Source organism: Melospiza georgiana, chromosome Z, assembly GCF_028018845.1.
Source record: "Melospiza georgiana isolate bMelGeo1 chromosome Z, bMelGeo1.pri, whole genome shotgun sequence".
Lineage (NCBI taxonomy): Eukaryota > Metazoa > Chordata > Aves > Passeriformes > Passerellidae > Melospiza > Melospiza georgiana.
This window is the reverse complement of record NC_080465.1, coordinates 39,502,000-39,518,019: the sequence shown is the minus strand read 5'-3', so window position 1 is coordinate 39,518,019 and position 16,020 is coordinate 39,502,000. Positions and strand designations below refer to the sequence as shown.

Sequence of the window (16,020 nt, the reverse complement as noted above, 5' to 3'; positions counted from 1 at the left end):
TGCCATGTGCAAAGTGATTTGAATATGTTTACAAACCCTGCTTTATTTGAAATCAAAGTACATCCTCCTACAAACACTTCCACCTTGTGAAGTTACTCAGCAAATCATTACAAGGGTAAGATAAGTCACTATTTATTTTCACTATCTTTTCTTGGACAGCTTGTTTTCAAAAGAATTTTTACTAAAGAGAACACAAATTTAAAACTACAAGTATTTAAACCTACCTGTCAAAATTCTTGTTGACCATGGTTATTTTACGGGATGCCTTCAGAATATCCCTCTTCTTCCCATCAAGTAATTAATGCAAATTATCGAGCTGAAAGAGGAAATTCACTTTTTCAACATGAATTCAACATTTCTGCCACCTAGATCATTGGAAAAAGACTTGACCTCAGTGTACTGTCCCTGTATCTACCACTAATTTATTCTTTCTTTCAGGGAAATCACATGCTGTCTTTGTGCTTTCAAAGTGGAGATTATCTAACTTTCAAGAACTTAGGTGTTTGGCCAAATTACATTTTTAGCACAAGAATATTATTCTCCACAGTATAATTGTAGATTAAGGAACTACTTGGGGAGAAAATGCATCATCATGGCATGCTTATCTAGAAATTCTACCATCACATGTTAACATGGCTCTATATGCCAGGAGTACATAAAAAGAAGGCCAGTATAAGGGATCTGAACAAGAGTATCAATACAGTCTACTCAGTTTAGCTTCCAATGCAATTTAATGCCACTTTCTTTAAGCCAAGGTACAAAAAACCTCAGTGAAAGTAGTATTTGTCAGGACAAGAAAATACGGTAGCTGTGTGCAGCATAGTTCCATAATGCTTTGGCAACAAATAATTTGCTGTTATCTGGGTTAAAATTAAAAGAATTTCCAAAGAGGGACAAACCCAGATTAACACATGTACTTTCAGAAACAAAGTAGAAAAGGTTCAATCTATGACCTTTCAAGTCATCTACACTAACACCTTTGCCAATTTTCTTGCCAATTTGAAACCAACGCTTTGATTTTCCAGAGAGCCTGTGGCAAAGCCTGGCCATTAAATAAAATCTTCAATATAACTGCAGACCTCCACTCCCAAACTGATGTGCAGGTTTGTAGGGTCTGTTGCATTGCTTGTGGTAGCTATTGCAATCACAGTCCTTGAAACAGATTTTCTACTCACCAGTGTCTGCTAATAGCCAGGCTGTTTCTTGAGTAAAATTACACAATAACATAATCCTTGAAATGAATAATCTATGCCGGGTAAAAAGCACTTTCATAATGACTGAAATTTGAGATCTCTGAAGGTGGATTGCCTTAACCCTCAATTCAGCCTCTCCACAATTGCAGCAGCATTAACGCACTTGTTTCTTAAATTGTTATAACACTCCTTTAACCATAACAAAACAATAGCATAAGTGAGCCAGAGTAGCATGATAAAAATGTTACTAGTTTACAATCTCTACAAAGTTTTCTTTATCCCTAAGATCATCCTCTAACCAACTACAATCAATAATTGCTTCTGTGTGAAGTCGCTTATACAGGGTGTTCCAAGTACGCCTATCAGATGAAACAAAGCATAGAAGTTAGTTTTAAAGTTATATGCTAGCTACCTGAAAAACCTGCACCAGCCATGAGGAGGCAAAAGAACTGGCCCAGTCAAATGTGCTTCCCACTAAATGCCAGGAACCTCCATTTTACATTCCTTGGCCTGAATATTTTGCCATAATTTAGTTTTAACTAAGTTTGTTTCTTATTCCCATTATGACTTTCCTCTTACTCTTACCTTCTCTTGTGCTTCCTCAACTCCTCTCTCATGCAAGAAAAAGGCTATTTTTCTTCTAGGCAGACCATGTACTCCAGCTAGGAATACACATGCAATTAATCAAGTTTCAGGTATATTTAAAGGCAGACTTACAAAAAAAAACCAAATAAACAAACAAACAAAAATATGGACAAGCCCCCCACAAAACAAATAAAAAGCCCCATCCACTCTAACCCACAGGAAATAAGTATAGGAAAGAGAATGGGTATGTAGAAGGACTGATATTTTGGGGGATCCTTCATTCTTCAAAGCAGCCAAAATTTTGCATGTTTAATGGATGATGTATAGGAATAAAGGAATAGCAATGAATACATCAATGATGCTGATAATGGAGTCTCATCACTGCCTGAGTAACACAGTTTCACATCCTGTCAATATTCTCTGTGGATGCTGACTACAAAGCAGTGAAACCCAGTGTATTTGAGTTATTCTCCAACAGTCCACAAGTTTTTGATAGCTGGACTGGAATGACAACTTGCTGCTATTGCCCTTATTCATGCATAAGGGTCCAACTCCTTTATTTAGAAATTCTATGCTGTGACAAACACAGGTTTTGCAGGCCAATTCCCCAGGCAACAAGACTAGCTAGAAATCTGCCCATCTAGCCAATCAGTTTCTAAGTGGACAACTTCTACTTAACTTTTGGGATGGTTTCTGAATTTAGCATGATGCTAGTGTATTGAGGGTTAACCTTCCAGTTTGGATGTGCCCTGTGCAAGGATTTGTGCCACACCTTTGCTCTCAGGGGTTCTTCTGGAAAGCCCTCCCTCTGTGCAGCGGCTTCAGAAACAGACATGCCTGTGCAACCTTTATTTAGATTGCTCTGAACATAGCTCTTTCTAAAATGCAGCCTGTTCAGAGTCTCAAGTGAAAAAAAATAGCTTTTGGCCCAGGCAAAGTAGGAAGCAATTCAGAAGAGCAACCTACCTGTTTTATTTGGGATAAGACAGAAATAATCAGTTGTTTCAGCAACCTGAAGAGTTGGTTTTACTTGCTACTTGCATAACCTTAGCTTCTGAAGAAAGAGTTGGAGGGATGCAAGGCAGCAGCAGAAGCAAACAGGATTAACAAAAGCACCACATTTTTTTTCTTCTCCTGCTTGTCCTACACCATGGAAGGACAAATCAGAAGTAGCAAACTTAGTCTCTTGCAAGTCCCCCTGAACAGGCAGGGCAATGGCTGAATGCAGTGGGAGTGATGTGGGAAGAGTTGCTAAAAGAGGGAAGAGACATAACTCTTATCATTACTTCAAAAGAATTTTCCTGTTTCAACATTATCACCTCTTTCACAAAAGAGACAATTTATGATTATAATTCCCAATTAATTAATAATGATAATAATAGTGCCCCTAATAATTTTCTAATGATAAAAAAATAGCTTGGTTTGTTTACAGTGGAGCAGGATAATGAATGCTTTGCAAGAGATTTCCATGTGGTTCATACCTGTTTCAGTCCTTACACAACTGCATCTCCAACTAAACTGTTGCTAGCTTGGGGATTATTTTATCATTATATCCCTTACATCTAGGGCTATAATAGCTTATTTTTTGTAACTGATTATATTTGTTTCCTTGTCCCTGGGATTTTCTTATACAGCACTCCAGTAATGGTTTCCAGTTACCTTTTAAATGTCACTTTATTTGGTCAGTGGAGGGATGGCTGTCTTACTACTCTTCTCAGTTTGCTTGCATCTATCCACTCACAAATTTGTTGCCTTCCTTGTTAATTATTCTTAATGCATCCAGTCTTAGAAGAGGTTCAGTAGTTCACCAGCAGAATTCAGGTTTTCTGTGTTTTTTGAAAGACTCCTGAGAAAGTTTAAAACAATTATGAATCTGTGCTGCTTACCACACATACTAACATTCCTGAACCTAAATGTCAACACACACTTATACCCAGGCATACTACACTGAAAGCCTGCTTTGCTCGATAATTTATTCACAATACTGGGCCTGGTGAAAACGCAGATGGCAGTCAGGGGCAAAAGGTGTACAACCATTGTCCTTAGTGATACTGTTGGCACATATAAGAATGCATGAAGGCAATAGTGAGGCAGAGGACTTTACCTCTGACACACTTAGAAAAATCAATATGCCCTGCTAAATAAGAAGTAAATACAATGGGCGAATAAATAATACAAGAAACAATTCACAAAATTATAAGCACTATGGACAATATAATATTAACAACAATGTATCAACCTAGTTGCATCACCCAAAATATTAATATCAAGCCCCTTGTAACTAAGGCCTGTATATTTACTTAGCTTATTGGCCTCCCTGGAATGGAATCATTCTGCTTTCCAAATTTCTAATTAGAGATGACCCATTTAAATGCACCCCTTTACATTTACTAAAATTAGCAAGTGCAAAAGAGTTAAACCCCTATTAGATAAACACTTCTCCAGTACAAATCCACAGTTGCATGATGGCTTATTTTCCTTGATATTTTCATCTTTTATCCTGAAAAAATTAACTCTGAGGTATTAAATTTATCTACTTTCTTCCAGATACTAGTATGTTATGATTTAGTTGAATCTTTCCCTTTATTGTCTAATATTAATGTACTTCAAGAACTCTTATGTCATTTAAGACACTTTATAACACCTCTATAACTAGACAGGTAACAAGAGATGACAACTTTTTGCCAGATTCCCACTCTCTGCTGCAGGGATTAACCTGACAGTTGTTTTGCTCTATTTTGTTATTGCTCTGAGCATGTCATTCTATACAAATCTTATAGTGGAAAAAGTCCTCATTAATTTTTCAGAAAAGTCCCAGATATTTTCAGTAAGTTGTAAATTTTCAGAAATTCAGAATGGCTGGTTAACTGCATGCGTTTTACACACTCTAGAGGAAGTGAAAGTTGGAGAAAAAATTTGTTTCATGACAATTGATAACAGAAATATTTGAAAACTATTGATAAGTTCTGTGCTGCAGGGGCCTGAAGATACGTATTGTAAACATATGTATGAATGTAGTAGGAGTCCTTGTAAAATATATGTATTGTGTAAGTGGCCTTGCCCTGATCCTAGTTGTTCTAAATGAGCTACAGCTGTGATGTCCTTAATTGGGCAGCAGCTGTGGCAAATGAGGATAACTGGGATAAAAGGGGGTGGGTTTCCCCAGTTTGGAGGACCCCTGATGAAGCAGCAGGAACAACACTGCTGAGAAGAGATGCTCATGAGAAAACCATCTAGAAGGTACAGGACTCTAGAAATAGGGTAACAGCAATATGAATACAACAGTACAGGACTCTAGAAATAGGATAACAGCAATATGAATACAACACTGAGCTACAAGCTTCTAACTCCTCTGAGTATCTTCTTATCAGAAACAGATTTTAACACTGTTTAAAAGTAGTATCCAATTCTGCTCCTTTACTTACAAAAAGCATTAAAAAATAAAGTTTATAGCCCTAACTTTTTTCATTACTTTAAGTTTTTAATTTAAAAAGAATTCTGATTATTCTCTATTTTAGGAAAATAATTGAAAACCATGAACCTAGATAGATCTGTATTTGAGACAAAGGCTTTGAGACTAATGAAGGCTTTTAAAAATCCTAAAAAAAAAAAAAATCAGGTGGACAAGAACAGAATGTTTTGATTGTGATAACAGTCTCACACATACATTATATTCCACCTGAGTATTAAAGAGTGCATGCCAAAGGATATAGGGCTCTGACTCAAGCATTGCAGCACACTGTTGCAGCAGTTAGACATTACTAACACACCATTCTGCTCCTGCCAGCCAGGACAATGGAGTGTTCCATGATGTAAAGTCTCTTCAACTGGCTAAATTTTCTCTTCAAGGAAAGCACAGAGTGACTTAGTGAAGTTGGCACTGACAGTCTCCATATCCCCAGACAAAGCCCCACAGCAAAAGCCACTGCATGGTTTTGGCTTAAGAAGCAGTGCAATACCCACACCTCAGCTATCACAGGTTAAACTGGAACTGCACGATCAAACATAGACCTGGTAGTATAATCTCCACAAACATTTAAGAATCTAATAGACCAACTCCAAGAACATGTTTTATGATTTATGGAAGAGGAAGCCTACCCAAGGAGTAGCGTCCTATTAAAATATTTTATTTCAAACTACTAAAACTTCTGTCAGAGCTGTAATGAAAGAAGCACTATGTGAGCCTAGTAGAACTTTGAAGAGTTCAGTAATTTGTCATAGGAGATCCCTAGCAAAGCTGGTGAGAATAGTCTTTGCTAAGCCTCAAAATTTCATCTGCTGACAGACTTTTTTTTCTGAATTTATACGTAAGTCTCTGCAAGTATAAAGATTTTTCCAAGGTATGAAAACAGTATACAGCTACAGCTGTTCTGAGAACTTTCTTTGCCAGAGGCTAACTACCTCCTAGCTGTCTCAGTTAACTTACATTTTATTGCACAAGACAAACTGGACAGTAAGTATCATCATCAGTATCCTGTCCAGAGCTGTCAAGCACATGATTGTGAGTTAACTCAAGTACATTACACAGCTAGATTAAAACATCATGTATTAAAACAATGCTTTTTAACTGCCATTAAGTTTAACATGCACAGGTCACTGAACAAGATCGCAAAGGCCAAACAGCCTCTAGCTCTCAGACCGACAGCAGGCAAAGCTGCTGCAACAATGAACACAACACTTTTGCAAGCTAAGTAGCAGAATTTATATGCAATAAAGTAGGAAACATGTAAAGAGGCTGAAAAACAATGATTTAGAAATCATTGGGATTTCTAAAAGGAACATATCTTCATAACACAGAAATGTTTCTGGCTAAGCTAGACCATGTGAGCTTACAATTTCTTCACAGTTATTAATCCCTTGTATGATATCCTGGTTATGACTGGATGATTTTTTTTCTGGAATCATCTTTTTGTTAGATTAAAAGTTGCCTTCACCTATCACATTTCTTGTGAAGAATGAAGTTCTCTGTAACATGTCAAAAACACAGTCTGAAGCAGCATTACTTTGCCAAAATGCAATGGGTTGGTTCATATCATAGAATCATTGAAATGATCCGTAAAAATTATCCAATTCCAACTCCTGCCATGGGCAGCACCACCTTTCACTAGAGAAGGTTGTTCAGAGTCCCATCCAAACTCACCTTGAACACTTCCAGTGAAGGGACATCAACAGCTACTGTAGGCAACCTGTTATCATGCCTCACTACGTTCACAAGAAAGAATTTCTTACTAGTATCTAATCTAAACTTCCTGTCTTTCAGTTGGAAACCATTCTCCCTTTCACCTGTCCTTGTAAGAAGTGTTTCTACATCTTTTTTGCAGGCTGCCTTCAGGTACTGGAAGGCTGCAATGAGGTCACTTCAAAGCCTTCTCTTCTCTAGGCTGAACAAACCCAATCCTCTCAGCGTTTCCTCACAGGAGAGACGCTCCATCCCTCTGTCAGCTTAGTGGCCTCCTCTGGACCCACTCCAACAGGTCCACGTCATTCCTGTGCTGGGACCCCAGAGCTGACGCAGCCCTGCAGGTGGGGTCTCAGCAGAGCAGAGCAGAGGGGAGAGCTTCTCCCTGCTGACCACACTACTTTGCATACAGGTCAGTACACATTTGGCCTTCTGCAATGTAAGGTCATGTCCAGCACACCCAATTAACTTTACCAGTCAAAATTAATCTGATTTATCTGAATTTCTGTGTTAAAAGAGGTAATATGAGTAGTTGTGTAAGCAGACTGGTAGAAGCAGTGAGTAATGTAAACAACAGTTGCAGAAAGCTGACATTTACTTCTTCCATTAGCATTACTGAATGGCCTGTCCTGTATACCATCTCCCAATGAACATTTTATTTTGGCTTCAAGATCAGCTGTTCAAAGCTAAACAGAAGCAAACTATTATTATATCCTAACCAGAGTGTGAACACTAATTTAGAAAGAGTCTGCATATTCACAAGACCAGCTGAAAACAAAACCCTACATCTTAAATTGCATACCTTCCTTTTTGAGTAGCTGTTTTTCATGTTCGTGCAAATGATTTAGTAAGGAAGAAGTATAAATAGAAAATAAAAATATCTCTAGAGTCCTACGTACCTATAGCAGCTAGCAATGAGCTCATAGGGGACCACAGACTGAACACCCTTAAGAACACCCTCAAGGCTTTATCTTGTCATTACTCTGCAAGCTGAGTAGCAGCAGAGGTGGCTCCAATTTATCCAGGTGTTTGATGGCCTCTAGAAAAACTTACTCATCCCAAATCTGCTATATGCCTTTGGTACTTCTGATCAAATTGTGTAACTGAGCAGCTAGCAGTCATTCATCTGGGAAAACTCTGTTATAGTACACAACAAAATTGCTCTTGAACACTGAGAACACATTTAATGAAATACCGAAACAATTCTCTCTTAGTAGACCATTTCCCCCCCCCCCCCCCATTTTACTGTTGTTTTCCTTTATCATCATACTCACCAGGCTGATTTTTGATAAAATACATTTCTGAGATAGGAAGGCTAATGAGACATTCCAGGACTTGTCTCAGATGTTACACCTTTAGGTAAGAGAGAATCTTACAATATTCTGCTAATTCATACAGTGCACTGATTTATAAAATTTACCAGTAAGTTCTAATTATATTCAGTTGTTATTGCATTATGTGAAAACAGGTACCATGACTTAGAAGTTAAAAACATCCTACTGCTCGAGAATTAGAAAAAAAATGTGTTGATACAACCTTTGACTTGCTTGTGGATTCACAATCTTGTAATCTGTAAACTAAGCACGCATGAAATAGGACCTAGAAAAATACTGTGAAAATAAACAAAAAATCTCTACAGTTTCTCTTCAGAGAATGAGAATTAGAGTTTCTTTTTCTCTGTGCCATTTAATATTTTTTTCCTAGTTGCCAGGACAAGAATATCCCCTTTCATATGATGAAGTTAAGTATGACAAAAAGCACATTTTAGGGAGGATGAAAGTCCTGTTAACAGCAGTTAGCTTTACTTAGATTCCACTGTCTTAAACATGCTTTCATCTGGGCAAAACCAAAGTCTGTAGTGCAAGAAGAGAAAGTACTCATAATAGATTCTCAAACATTGTTTAAACGGTGACCAGTAGCTCATAAAAATGAGTATTTTTTTATATAGTGTAATTTCACCTTGTAGTCATTGTCTTTAACACTGGCATAAACAGCACTGATGAAGGAAAAGAAATTCTGGAAGAAAAAGCAAATTAAAAAAAATAGGTAACTGTAAAGGAAGGAGTAAAGGATAAACAATTGTGAGAAAAGAGAGGAACACAACTCAAATTTGATTGGAGGAAAGGAAAGTGGAAGAGAAAAAACCAAATTTTGGGAAATTCTACAAATCGAACAGTCATAAGATTTTCCTGGTGTGTAGATGTGGTTTATATAGAATTTTCAGGGCAAGTCACGCTTTTCAAAGGCCCACAATATTCACTGCCAAGACAGTTTTCCTTTCTAACCTAACAGCATATTCCAAATTCCATATTACATGTATGTAGTATATGCCATTCTTTGAATAGTGGTTTGACTTGAGCCTTATTTGAAGAAAAACCTCATTTGTCCCCCATACTTGTTTTCCAGTTGGACTAAACTGAATCACCATAGTCTTTGTAATCATACAGCAAAGAAATTATTTTTCACAATCTGGTAAATTCAAAATTTTACAGTGTTAATTTTCTTCATGTATTCTGACACTGCCATGTAATTAGCATGATTGTAAAAAGGAACACCAGAGTAAGTTAATAATGATAGATTCTACCTGCCTCTTGTACTTAAGAGGCAAACTCACAGAATGTTTAAAGATGGGTAAATTCACAATTGCCATAGGAGCACTACTAACCACGGGAAGAACAGCAAAACATATTCTCTAAGAAATCAGACTTCAGTTCAGAATTCTGGGTTTCCTCCACTGAACAAAAGACATCCAGCAGGCCAGGAAGAGCCAGAACCAGAAAACAAATCATCTTACTACAGGCACACAAGAAGATAACAGGATGCCAGAACAGCAACAGGTCAACACCCTGGAATGAATGCTTAACAACTGAGGACACTTCAGAGTACCAGAGAAATCCAGGCTGGGCATGGTTATCTTCAAAAGTCTTTTAAATTTCTTCACTAATGAGAATGTTTACAAAATGCGCAGCTGACACAAAGCTAGTGGGATTTGGTGAGCACTGCAGAAGAGAGGATTGGAACTGAAATGGATGTTGAGAAATAGCAGAGGCTCAGAGACCATTAAGATAAAATTTTAAAAAATCAAGCGTCGAGTGTTATTCTTGTAAAAACATACACGCAAAACTGGGACTATTTGCTTGGGAAGTACAATGGCAGCCTGAAAAGAACAAAGGGAGAAAGAGATAACACAGTTATCTCTTCTGTACAGAGTTATCTCTTCTGTACTCTTCTGTACAGAGTATTTCTCCTCTCCTGTAACATATGACATCAAACGAAACTCTAGAACTTTAGAGACTACAAAATAAATAGGAACAGTAGTGGATTATCTCAGCAAGGCAGCTCACCTTCCTCACACACCAGCTTTATTCTGGAATGTATTCAGAAAGGATCTTTCGACCAAGAAGATTGATAATAACCTCTATTAAGCTTTGGAAAGATCTCACTTGAATATTGTCTTTTCAACATAACAATCACAAAAATACCTTGAGAGGTTAGAGCAAATGAGGCTACTTTGAAACAGGCTCTATCTTTTAAACCTATGAATGCAGATAGATGAGTGTGTCTCCAGAAAAAAAAAAAAAAAAGACTAAGGGGAAAGCGGCATGAGTATAAGCACATTCATAACAGTTGTATTTGAACATAAGTTTTACTTTAAAATTAAATAGTAATTAACTTTTCCACAAGAGAAGGAAAAGCTTGAACCAGCTCCAATTGACTTTGTTGTCAATCATACCAGGCTGAAATACACTCTACATACACCTGAGTATTTTATATTCATATCATTACAAGCAGCAAAACAACAAATGGTTAAAGAGTAACCTTACCTCCAGGATTAACCTTCTTCAAGGAAAGTATTTTTTCCCTTTAACAGACGGGTCAGGAGAAGACCACTGGAGGTCACAGCCTCCTCGCTCAAGCAGCATCCCCTAGAGCATGGCAGTCAGAATTTTGTCTAGACTACTTCTGAGTACTCTATGGAAGGAAACTCCACAACTGCTCTGGGCAGCCTGCTCCAGTGCTCAATTAGTAGAGAATTTCTTCCTCATGTTCAGGTGGATGTTTCTATGTTCCAGTTTCTGCCCATTATTCAGCATTACTAAGAAGAACTTGGCTCCATCCATCAGATACTTACATATATTGATGTGATCTGTGAGTCTTCTCCAGACTGAATAGGCCCTGTCCCAGCTGGGATGCTCCAACCCCCATCTATGCTGCCCTCAGATGGACAAGCTCCAGGAGCTACATGCCTCTCTTGCCCTGAGGAGCCCAGAATTGGATATGTTGAATTGCAGACAGCTCCTCTATGCCCACCTCTTCAAGCTGTTGAGGTCATTCTGAAGAGTTGCACAGCTCTCTCTCTCAACTCCTTCCAGCTTCGTGTTGTCAGTGAACTCACTGAGGAGGCACCTGCCTCTTGATCCATGTCACTGATGAACAAGTAAACAATACTGGACTAGTACTGAACCCTTGGGAACAGCACTAGAGACAGGCCTCCAATGGGATCCTGTGCCACTGATTACAACCCTCGGGGATCTGCTGTTCAAGCTCAGGAAATTTGGGCTGGATGAGTGGTCAGTGAGGTTGCACCTCACTGTCCACTCATCCAGCCCATATTTCCTGAGCTTACCAATGAGAATAATCCCAGAGACAATGTCAAAATCCTTGCTCAAAGTCCAGGTAAAGATCCACTGCTCTTCCCTCTCATCCACCCAGGCAGCTGTCTCAGCATAGAGGGGAATCAGGTTGGTTAAGCATGCTGACTACTCTTCACCATCTTTGTGTCCACCACATGTGTGGAGGTGGCCTCCAGCATGAAATGTTTCATTACTTTTTCAGGGATTAAATGAGACCAAGTGGCCTGTAGCTCCCTGGGATCTCCTTCTTGCCCCCTTTGAAGACCAGGGTGGTAATTCCCTTCCTCTAGTATTGTGGTACCTCTCCTGATTGCCGTGACCTTTTAAAGATCTGAGAGCAATCGCATCTACTAGTTCCTTCAGCATTCATAGGTGTGAAGGAACCCATCATAGCCCATGGACTTGTAGATGGCAAGTTCGCTTCTTCATGATTTACCTGGACACATGAAAGAACATTTTTATGCAGAAGCCTGAGCATAAAGCCATCTTCTTGGAATGATTTAGCTGTACCCCCTTTTCACATGCCACACAGGCTGAAGCAGCTGGATTCTGCTAAGAACCAGATGAAATACTAAAATATGATCTTTTCTGCTATTTCTGTTGCAGCGAGTGCAATTGTCTCTGGCAGACAATGGGTAGCAAACCCAGAAATAGCAGCCCTAACTTACAGCAGGGGTTCCGAGGTGGTAATGGTGAGGTTGCTGTAAACAACTGCAACTCCCTGGCGGCAATGACCTCCTTTTGGTAGAAGTGTCTCTGCAAGAATACCACCAATACATCAGTTTCTAAACAGACTTAGTATGTTGGTACCATTCTTCAAATAAACAAGCTTTAGTTCTACAACAACATATCTAGCTAATCAAAGACATACCTCTTTTTGTAGTGGTACCTCAGCTAGTTTGAAAATTTTACATGCTATTTTACCATTAATGGCCACACCCAAACCATTAATTTAAGGACCCTCATCTTTTCTTCCTTTTGTTATGTTAGATAAATTAATAGGGGGAAAACAAATTTATCCTGTAGCATCTGACTATTCATCATGTTTACATATTCATTATGCATAAAGCTTCAGCTACTTAAGTCTCATATAGGGAAGCCTTATTGACTCAATTAAGATTTTCATATCAGGTGAATATGCCTCCCTTGACAAAAAACCACTCATGTTTCCCATGCCCTCCGGATAGATTACAATGAGATTCAATGGTACTTCATCAAAAGAGAAAAAGAAAAAGCCTTCAGACTGACACAGCAACAGGCATGTTCATGCTCTCACAAAATGAAATTGGCTTGTGCAACCTTCCCAAAATAATCATTAATTAAATATAGCTGCATCTATTCCAGAGTCAAGCGAACCTTTTTTCTTTTGCCTAAAAGATTAACTTTTTATTTCTTTTTCTTCTCTGTATGCTTTCTAACAAAAAGAATGGGTTGACCTGGTTTAGAATGGCTTGAGTGTTGTTGAATCCAGCAAACAGTTGAGCTGTTTTGAAAGAAAGCTTCCCCTCCATTATTTAATGTTTGTTTTCTCTTCTGCAGACAGAAAAGGCAAACAGTCCTCAGATTTACACTGGGGAATGGAGGAGGAAAAACAAACCACAAACGCAAATGACTGCCTAATGAGAGTTTCAGTATTAAGAAAAGGGTATTAAGAAAAAAATATAATGAAAAAGCATCTCTTTACTCCTTTCATTTCCATTAGCATAATGTTCCAAGAATGTTAACTACATTATTTTATCTCTTAGACAGCAGTTTGCAGCTTAAGACAAAGCTAAAACCAGAGCTATAAATTACAAGTGGATCAAAAGATTTACATAATGACATAAGCTATTTTGTATATTAAGATTTGAATGACTCGATTTCTTTGATTTTGTTCCCAAGTAAATATTTCTCACTGACAACGGTGAACTGAAAACATAGCCTTTTAAACTTTTTACTTTATTGATACTTTGTGTTGTCCAGTTAGCACTGATTCTTACACACCTACCTTTCAGCATTTTGGTCATTTACATAAAAAACAAGATGAAGCCGATTAAGCTGGAAACTACAGAAACAGTAGTAATTAACACGGTATTGCCAGCATTGTAAATTGGTGACTTGAACAATAAAAGGAGCTTCAAGCTAAACACCGTGTAAACAATACCTGTTACTTTAAGACCACAAGGTGCATTTGGCGCTCCCTGCACTGCTTCAGGTCTTTAACTACTCCACCAGACCACAACACAGGAACCTCACACCTGAGCTTCTGTAGTAGCTACTAATTTTACTTAGGTTCCTACGAACATTCTTACTCCACTGTAAAAAGTGGAATTTTACTTTCAGAATGGCAAATACCACCCGTGTGACACGATCTTAAAAGAATGTAACTACCTGCAACATGTAGTGCAGTAGTCTGGCTGTATTTTTTTTATCTCTACACCCCGCGTTCAAGAAAAAACAACAAACCCTCAGACATGTGGGCCCATTTCTTTAATGAAGTACTTAGTCGCCTGTTACATGAGCAAGTATAGCTTGTACAAAAAACATGCGGGCTCTGCAGCCCCTGTAAACCACCTAAAGCATTAAAAAAACCAACCCAAAACTCAAACAACAACAACAACGACTAAAACCAAAACAAACAAAAAATCTCAAAGAAATCGGCACTAGGATACGGAACTGGAAAGCGTCCTTCCAAACCAACTTTAAAAAACCTACTCAAACAGAAGCAAGCAAGACAGACCAAACACAACTGCACTATTTTCCCTCCCAATCCCGCCGAAAAAAAAGAGGTCCACCGCGGTTCTTCACCCGGGCTCGCTCTATGCGCCGATGCCTCAGCAGCCGCCCGGCCCTGCACCGCGAGAGGCTGCGGGCAGCCTCGGCGCCGCTGCTGGAGCCGGAGCCGGGGCCGGGGCCGGGGCCAGGGCCAGAGCCGGCCTGACAGGCCGGTTCCACTGGAATGCTCTCAGCAGCCGGCTCTCGCCCTCTGCTACCGGAGACAGGGGACGGGGTGTAAGTTTTCCCCACCACGTGTTTTTTTTTTAAGGGGGGGGAGACACCCGCCCTGGGCACGCACACACAGACGTACACACACACTCACTCCCAACAGCCAGACACAGCTGATTCCAGGCCCGTCACGCTGGCTCCTCCCCGCCCCTCCAGCGGGGCAGAGTCACAGCGCATTTCCAGCACCTTCTTCACCTCTTCCCCAAACTACTCCCGCGAGTGCCGCCCGCGCCCTGCTGCCGCCTTCGTGGGGAAGGAGGTCCTGCCCCTCTCTCCGCGCCGCAGAGGCTAACTGGGAGGGGCGGAGGAGCGCGGCGGCGGCACCTGAAGGGAGCGCAAGCCGCCACCGCTGCGCGGCCAGCGCGGGAGCGCAGCGCTCGCCCTCCGCACCGCGCCGCGGAGCGCCGCGCAGCGCACCCCACCCCGCGCGCGCTTGCACACCTCCGCCCCTCCGGCCTCCCCGATGAGCGACAGCTCCTCAAGCCAATAGAACCGCCTCTTCTACGCAAGGGGACGGGCACTCCCTGCTCGGCGGACCAATGGCAACATCGCTGCCTGAGCAGTGGCGTCCGTGAAGGGGGGCCGGAGGAGGGGCACGAGTTTAGGAAGAAGAGGAGGGAATGGCTGTCATCAATGAAGTCATGTTCGTAATCTAGTCCCTCGCTCCGGTTCTGGACTCGAGTGACTCACTGAGGGGGGAGAGGAGCGACAGTCAGCACGGCGCTCCGCCCGGGCGGAAGGTAAATACAACTTGCAACTCGGTCTGTCAGCTCCCCGTGCCCGGCACTGTCCTTTATTGTCACCGGCTGTGCCGGCTCGCACTGTGCCCACCTTCCCCGGGCACGGCCCCGCCGGTCCCAGCCACCGCCGTGCCACCTGCTTCCTCTCCCCACCTTCCCCGGCGCCCGGCCCTCCCGAATATTTATATCCCCTAGTGGGTGGAGAGAAGAAAGTTTTGATCCGGTATTATTCTGGAATAATCACGATGCGGATCGCCGGAGTTGGAGCGACAGAACCCCCACGGAGTCGCTGGTGGCTGACTCGTGAGTCAGCGGCACTCTCGGTCTTGCCGCCCTGCGAGCGTGTCACGGGCTGCGGGCAAAACGGCCACGGGAGAAATAGATCCTTGGGGAGCGACAGCCCAGACGGACGGGCCGGGGGAGGCACCGCTGCAGCTGCCGGGGGTCGCAGGGTGAAGTTCAGGGTGTCCGGAGGCAGCAGAGCGCGGTGCGGCGGGGCTATTTCTCTGCCGTGGCACACGCTGGCGCAGACCCAGCCGAGCGAGGGGAAGTGGGGAGGCATGGGGAGGGAGGAACATGGTGCACGGGGGAGCGGTCTCGCCTGCGAGGAGAGTAGCGGCATTCCCCGGCAGAGCCAGGGAGGCCATGATCCGGATCATCGCTGCCTGCCTGTCGCAAACATTGCACACACTGGGGAGGGGGAA

The 16,020-nt window shown here is 41.3% G+C and overlaps 1 protein-coding gene across 5 annotated transcripts in view; it reads left to right on the top strand.

The window, feature by feature from the left end:
* Positions 1-15,154: 15,154 nt before the first annotated feature.
* Positions 15,155-16,020, top strand: part of SMARCA2 (SWI/SNF related, matrix associated, actin dependent regulator of chromatin, subfamily a, member 2) — a 117,946-nt gene continuing 117,080 nt past the window's right edge. For 2 of the 5 annotated variants that reach the window (XM_058043495.1, XM_058043489.1), the window contains exon 1: positions 15,156-15,316. The gene's annotated coding sequence lies outside the window, so the exon portion shown is untranslated. Of the gene's footprint in view, positions 15,317-15,544; positions 15,620-16,020 lie in introns of those variants that run through there. The other 3 variants (XM_058043490.1, XM_058043493.1, XM_058043496.1) reach the window with 3 other exon arrangements.